The sequence below is a fragment of the Pagrus pagrus genome, assembly GCF_965226575.1.
Source record: "Pagrus pagrus genome assembly, chromosome: 12".
In the NCBI taxonomy this organism is placed as follows: Eukaryota; Metazoa; Chordata; class Actinopteri; order Spariformes; family Sparidae; genus Pagrus; species Pagrus pagrus.
The window spans coordinates 28499603-28506756 of NC_140196.1; the positions used below are offsets into that span (position 1 = coordinate 28499603).

At 40.5% G+C, this 7154-nt stretch overlaps 1 long non-coding RNA gene across 1 annotated transcript; it reads right to left on the minus strand.

The window, feature by feature from the left end:
- Nucleotides 1–944: 944 nt before the first annotated feature.
- Nucleotides 945–1632, minus strand: LOC311267152. The gene is made up of 3 exons (XR_014623800.1): nt 1570–1632; nt 1393–1481; nt 945–1256 (listed from the first exon to the last, which is right to left on the minus strand). It is a non-coding gene; the product is annotated as an uncharacterized lncRNA (long non-coding RNA).
- Nucleotides 1633–7154: the final 5522 nt, after the last annotated feature.

The window sequence follows — 7154 nt, forward strand, 5'->3', positions numbered from 1 at the left end:
GAAATAATAGTGAAAAAAACATCATGAGGGGTGGACCTGGCTCCCGGCCTACAAGAGGAAGGCCGGAGCAGATGGAAAGCCTCCCGGTAGCTGCTGTCAAAAACTGAAGGAGCCAGGAGCTTGTTTTTGTGTACTGTGCTCCAGAAAACTAGTGTATGGCAGCAGCGGGAAAAAAGTATTAGCTTGTCATGCTTCAGACCCGGGTCACATAGCGTCCGTGCGTGCTCTCTCCCACACATCGACCTTACCGGGAGCGACGGCTACAGGTACCACAGCTACATCTATGACCGACCGTGTGTGTGAACAGAATATTCGTATGACTGCGTTTATAGCTGAACACGATCTCTCGTTCACGATGGCCCGGCCACTTGTGGAGCTGTGCAAGAAGTTAGCGGAAGACAAAAATGCGTTGGCTAAAGTATCGGTTTCCAACAGTCTGGTTGTGCCAGACTGTTCCTCTGCTTCACTGTGAGGTTACCATGCCACCATGTTATAGGTTAGGATGCTCTAAGTCAGTGACATATTATGTATTATTATCATATAGACCACGGACATAGTGGACTTGCTGGTGTCAAAACTCCTCAGTTTCCTGAGGAGGGCAAGGCACTGTCTCCCTTTTTTGTAGATGCAGTTCACATTTTCCTGAAAAGGGAGCTGATTGTCGAATATTGTTATTATTACTATATACAGACTGTATGTAATTATCTTTTGTACATTATTAATATATTTTAAGGATAAGCTACATAACTAATGAGTAAAAAAAGTGTTTATTGATTTTATTACTTTTTGCAGGACATGCATCAATTGTAAAAATGCAATGCATAAATACATATGTTCTAAAAAATAAAATATATAATAAAACACAAAAAAAACATTTCACAGCTTCTCACATTTGTCACGACCTGGCTCAAAAGTCATGACAAAAGGAACAACGGAACGCCAAAGTGCCAATAAATAAAACAATTTATTTATTTTCTTCAAACTAAACGATTTAGATCAGAGGACCAAATAGATGAGGTGTGTTTGTCAGTATTATCAGTTGTGTAAGTGTGGTTGAGGGTTTGTTGTGAGTGTCATGTTGGATGCAAAACCAAAAGACAAAGAAATCAATCTGTGAAGCCATTACACCTTATAGCTGGCTAAGAAATGCCTCAGAGGAGAGGGCTCCTCGCATTTTATCCTTGAAAGCTTGTAGCTTCTCCGTTGCCTCCTCTGATAAGTGCCCCATCCAGTCTTTTTGCATCATTTTCAATTCACTGTCAAAAAAAGAACAAACATTAAATGAAAGGTTTCAATTAGATGTTGCAATATACTTCATTGTAGATGAAAATGGGTATATTTCATTACACATTGAAATATGTCTATCATCAATTCTTTATATATTAATCTTACCATGGTTTATATTGTGGGCCCCTTTTGAAACTGGCCACAGCGTCTGCCACTGTCAAGGTGTACTTTTCAACCAGGGTGTAGACTGTCACCTGCACAGGATGATTGACATTTGTTAAATTAAAACAGTCACAACTGAATGTAGCCTTTAATTATGTTCTGTCCAGTTTGATATCACACCCTTATGATTTGGATACTTCTTCTTGTTTGTCTGTTCAAGGGTGCCCAAAGCCCTTCCAACTGTAGTTTGATTCTGTGGAAACATTTGAAAGAAAATCATAGTAGACAATTACATTTGAGAAATTTGAATATGACTGACTGCAATAACTCGGTGGTAGATCCATGCATTTTAGGATAAATAGCTTAACATGGTAAACAACAAATAGATAATTTATCAGTTAATTTAAACAGGACATAGAAAGTAAAACAAAATAAATGAAGAATACCTGCACAGACTGTCTCAAGAATAGGCAAAGATGCAACGTTAGTAGTAGGTGGTCATCATAGGTGTGAAGCCCCTCAGTCCACTCCTGGTACCAGTAGAATGCCCCACTTATCCCACACCTCTTGCAATATGTGGACACATCTGTAAGAAAGAAAAAAAAAATACAGTATTGTGTTAGAATAACAAAATGTAGTAAGGCGAGTCTAATGTTTCACAATTTTGTCTTGTGACTGTACGGCCACACTGGCAGCAATGGTAATGTGGAGTTTTCACAGCCTCGCACATTTTAAAATCTACAAACAGAAATTACATTTACAAACAATTTGTGCTAAAATGAAAATCTTATATGATGTTCACTATTACAACATTGATGCACACATTAGTATAAACTCCTTACCTTAAAGAACAAATTTACACAATTTCAGAACACCTGCATGGACTTCTCTAGATTTGAAATTAAAACATACCTCCATGGCGGACAGCTGCCTTTTCATGTGTTTGCACATGCACCGCAATATTTGCATCCTCTCCAGTTTTGAAACAGACAACAAATCTGTGTGTTTCGTCTTTATAAACAGCCCGAAGTACTTTATCATCCAAGCAGATGGTTGAATGGAGCTGAAAGCAAACATAAGTGTTTTTTTTTGTTTGTTTCATCATGTTTTTAGTTTCATCAAAAACACAAGGGTCATACAGGATCATGGTCCAGCATATGGCCAAATAATTTGTTACTCTGACAAGAAACCTGTTGTTGATGGCACATGGTTAAACACTGAGTGCTTTCTGTAATGTGTCGCGTGCTGGAGATGTTATACTCACACAATCAAATTCACACACCACCGCGATGCCTTCCAACGACAGACCTCTCCCAACTTGTTCTGATTATCACCTCAATCATAACAGTGGCATCGTTTTCAATGTATCAATGTTATGATTGACACATGTACACCACAGTGAAAAGAAGACATAGTGATCCTTTTGGTTACTTTCACTTTTCTGCCATAGCTACCTAGCATACATCTGCTACAATACTGTCACCAGCATCACACATGACTGCCTGCATGTTACCAGTTTTACTCATGCGAATGTTATTAGTGCTGTACTTGCGTGCTACGTAACGATTGCTAATGGGTTGTGTTTCTGTAGATCATGGATACCAACTTCATCTCCTCACCAAGCCGCTTCCCCACCTCAGACGACAATGACGTGTGTCATCTCTGCACCCAGTTGCAACTGCTCACTGTAAATACTGAAAATACATTTGGTGAACACGTTGTCATGTCATTTGTGTTGTCATTGTCTGCACTGTTGTTGATAATAATTACATACTATGTATGTCATGTCTCTACAGTACTCCTGCTTAGATGCGAAGATATTCTCAAGGGACAGATACAATGCCTGTGCTGATATCAGCACACAGTGCCTACACCTGGCAGCTCGCCTCCATCGCCAGCGTAAAGCAGCCAACAAACAGATAAATACATTACGACATGAGGTGAATAGGTGCAATGCCACCATCATGCAGCTGAAAGGGCAGCTGACTCAGCTGCAGCATAGCCTTCAACCCGCTACACAAGGTACACTGACTTACATTATCTGTCAGCTTTATTCCTGTATATGAAAAGTACCTGTGTTATACCTGCACTACTTCATGTGACAGCCGTTTCTGTGTACCTATTTGCAGACATCAGTGATGCAGACATGTTGGTCACAGCCGAGGGGGAAGCTGCCACAGACTCCACCACATCAGACGGCAAGTTATACATGTGGTCAGTTGTCACTTATAACCCTGTAAGACCCACATATAGAAATACTTGCCCTACACTTTGTTTTACACCTCTGACATTGCTTTAGGAGACTTCTGATGTAGAGATTCTACTGTTTTCTACACAACAATTATAGCTTTATGCATACAGTTTTATTATTGCAAACATTGGGAAACCATGTACTTATACAACCAGAGGTGGACAGAGTACACAACTTCACTTGAGTACTTGAGTAAAAGTACAGATACTCCCTGTCACATATTACTCCAATACAAGTAAAAGTAGCTTAGTCAAAATATTACTTAAGTAAAAGTACTAAAGTATTTGCTTAAAAAATTACTTAAGTAAAAGTATTTAAAAATATCTCAGGAAATACAGGACAGGAAAGTAGCTTAATGTCATTATACAATACACTGATGCGATTCTGCTACAGACGTGTTTATAGCTCAAAAATAAGCAAATAAAGGCAAGAAGCCTCAGAACACAGACTCAGCTGCATTCACCAACAAGTGAAATATATACTATACTCACTCTATGCTACTCTCTCTCTCACTCTCTCTCTCACACACACACACACCCACTCTATCTCTCTCTCACACACACACACACACACACACACACTACTACTGTGTAGTACACACACTACTACTACAAACTACAAACACATACAATTACGTTTAAAATGTTCATCTGCAATTTAACCAACATTAAGCTAGCTAACGTCAGTAACAACTTTACATACCGCGACGTGCTTTTTCAGGTTGGAGGACGAGTATTTGTCGGCCGTGATATAATTTGTTCGCGATAAGCACAACAAACATGTAAACTGAAACGAATCAAACATGGGTTTGAGATAAGGCCACGGGTGCTCGGTGGGAGTTTCCCCCGTGTTTCTCCAGTTTCTTCCTCCATTTCTTCGTATGGCATGACGTAGTACAGGTACGGCAATATGACTAAGACAAACCATACGCAAATCAGCAGAAACAGTTTATTTTCTCTGAATAATGCACACAAAAAAAAAAAAATCATCAGCTGACGTAAGCTCAAAAGTAGCAACGAGAGCATCAATAGAAATGTAGTGGAGTAAAAAGTACAATATTTGTCCTTCAAATGTAGTGGAGTGAAAGTAAAAGTATCCCCAAAAAATAATACTCAAGTAAAGTACAGATACTCAAAAACTGTACTTAAGTACAGTACTCAAGTAAATTTACTTTGTTACTGTCCACCACTGTACACAACTATATCTACAACAGTATTGGGACATATAAACTCCTTTGGCAGCCAGCGCAAAAGGTCACAAGGCATGCCGTGTTTAACTCTGGTTGGGGAGTGGTGTCCACATCATTATTGGCTGGCAACTCAATGGGTTGGAGGTTTCCTTAGTCCTTTTCTCCTGCATTTCCTTCTCTGACTCACTTGCATCACTGTCATCTGAGTACATGTCTAAATCGCTCTCTCCATTTTGGACTGCATCTATCACATCCTGTAGACTGAATCGATGACATTTCTGCACTGGTGCCATTCTAACATGGGACATGTACTAAATCATAACATTACATATGGCTGTTATATTGAAGTAGATACACTGACAGAATATACCAGGGGTCCATTTCACAAAGCAGGTTCAACAAACTCTGAGTTGATCTACTCTGAGATAGGAAACTCTGAGTTTTCGGTTCCAGAACAGCTGATTTGAGTTAGTTTGATCAACTCGGAGTAGTTTCACCTGGAGTTAAGCGCGTGCACCACAAGTATAAAAAGACAGCATCAATGGAGCCCCGATTCGACGAGTCACCATGGCAACGGGGAAGAGGAGGGCTACGTTTTTCACCCCATTGGAATTCATACGGTGAGTTTGAGCACGTTTTTAGAAGGAAGTGAAACACCGCTGCAGCAGCAAAAGAGAGGGAGACGGCGTGGGAGAACATTGGTGCTCGGGTCAATGCGTAAGTTTAAATGTAGTCCTTTGCAATCACAATAATATTACAGGGGGAAACTGCTTGAGTGGTAGCCTATTCATTTATTTCATTTAGGTGCAATCCCGCGGGGGAGAAGCGCACTTGGCAGCAGCTTAAGATGAAACATAAAAACATTGTTCAAACAGGTAAGACCTCGGCATAATCTCATGGGGGTACCTCATTTTGATCATGTTTTACATTGTAAAGTAAATATTAAGTGGCTGTTTGACTGTACAGTTGTTTTATCCCCAACATAATGCTGTTTTCACACACATAAATGTCTTCTCATCTATATCATGTTCTGTTAAATAATTAAGCCTATTTAAACTAACACAGACTTCTACTCAGCCAACAGAAAGAAAGCAGATGCCCGTAAAACGGGTGGTGGCCCAGCACCGCCACCTCTAACATGTCCAGGGAAAATGATAAAGATGGGTAGTAGCCGTTTCAGGGCGAGGCACACTTTTCTGACTGCTCTGCATACAGTTGCCTTGCTCAAGTGCTCTGCATCTCCGACGTTGTATTAAAAACTCCCATTTGCAAAAGAAACGCAGTGCAACACACAGTATCTGCTGGGATGTGAGAGCATGACTTCGGTTGGTAATGTTGGAAATGTAAGGACGGATTAGGTTGTGTATGTAAATGATGGACTGTGATGTGAAACGGTACCGCTCAAAAATATAATTGTCTGGAAATGCAAGAACATCTTTGCACGGTCTGATAATCATCTCCCGACGAATATTTAGTTCTCTGCTGCACCTTCATCCACGGGATCATTATCAAAAGGACATGCCATGGTAGTGAAAATAGTCGCCACCTAATATAACTCCTAATGTCGCCTACTGACTGATTTTTGCAGTGATTTTCTCAAAAAACAGACGGCAGAACTATATTACGCCAAAACTCGCCTGCTGACTGAATGAATGAGGAAATCAAATACCGTGTGTGGCTGAAAGAGGGCGGAGACAGAGAGAAACTCGAGGTTTGTTGAGAAAAACCTGGTCCCGACCAGGTTAGGTTCATAGAGTATGTTACCATGGCAACTGACCGAGAGCTTAAGTTACCTCTCTCTGTTAAACAGGCTAGAGTTACCCCTCCTTCTCTGGTTTGAGTTACCTCCCTTTGTGAAACGGAAAACTCAGTTTCCCTCATTTCAGGGTTAACAGACTCAGAGTTTTCACTAAACCTGCTTTGTGAAACGGACCCCATGTCCTGAGGGTACACATCAAAGTATTTCCATTGTTATCTCCATTACTATTATCATTTCAACACACATGCTAAGCAATATGCCATCACATTCAAACAATCTCTGCCTGACTTCTCTACTTCTCGTACTAAAAGGAACACACGCTTCCCCCCAGACCACTAACAGGTTGACATTCAAGAATATTTACACCTGTCCCTGAACATTACACCATCTCCTCATGCTACAAACTGGGTGTTACAGGGTTGAGGCATGCCTGTTTTACATGCTTGCCTACAAATGGAATAACTTATTGGAATGTGTCCCTTGTTTCTGTTGTAGAAGACAATGTTGTGCCGCTGCCGGAGGACTCCGTGCTACAACCTGTACATATCTTATAAATACTATGTGTG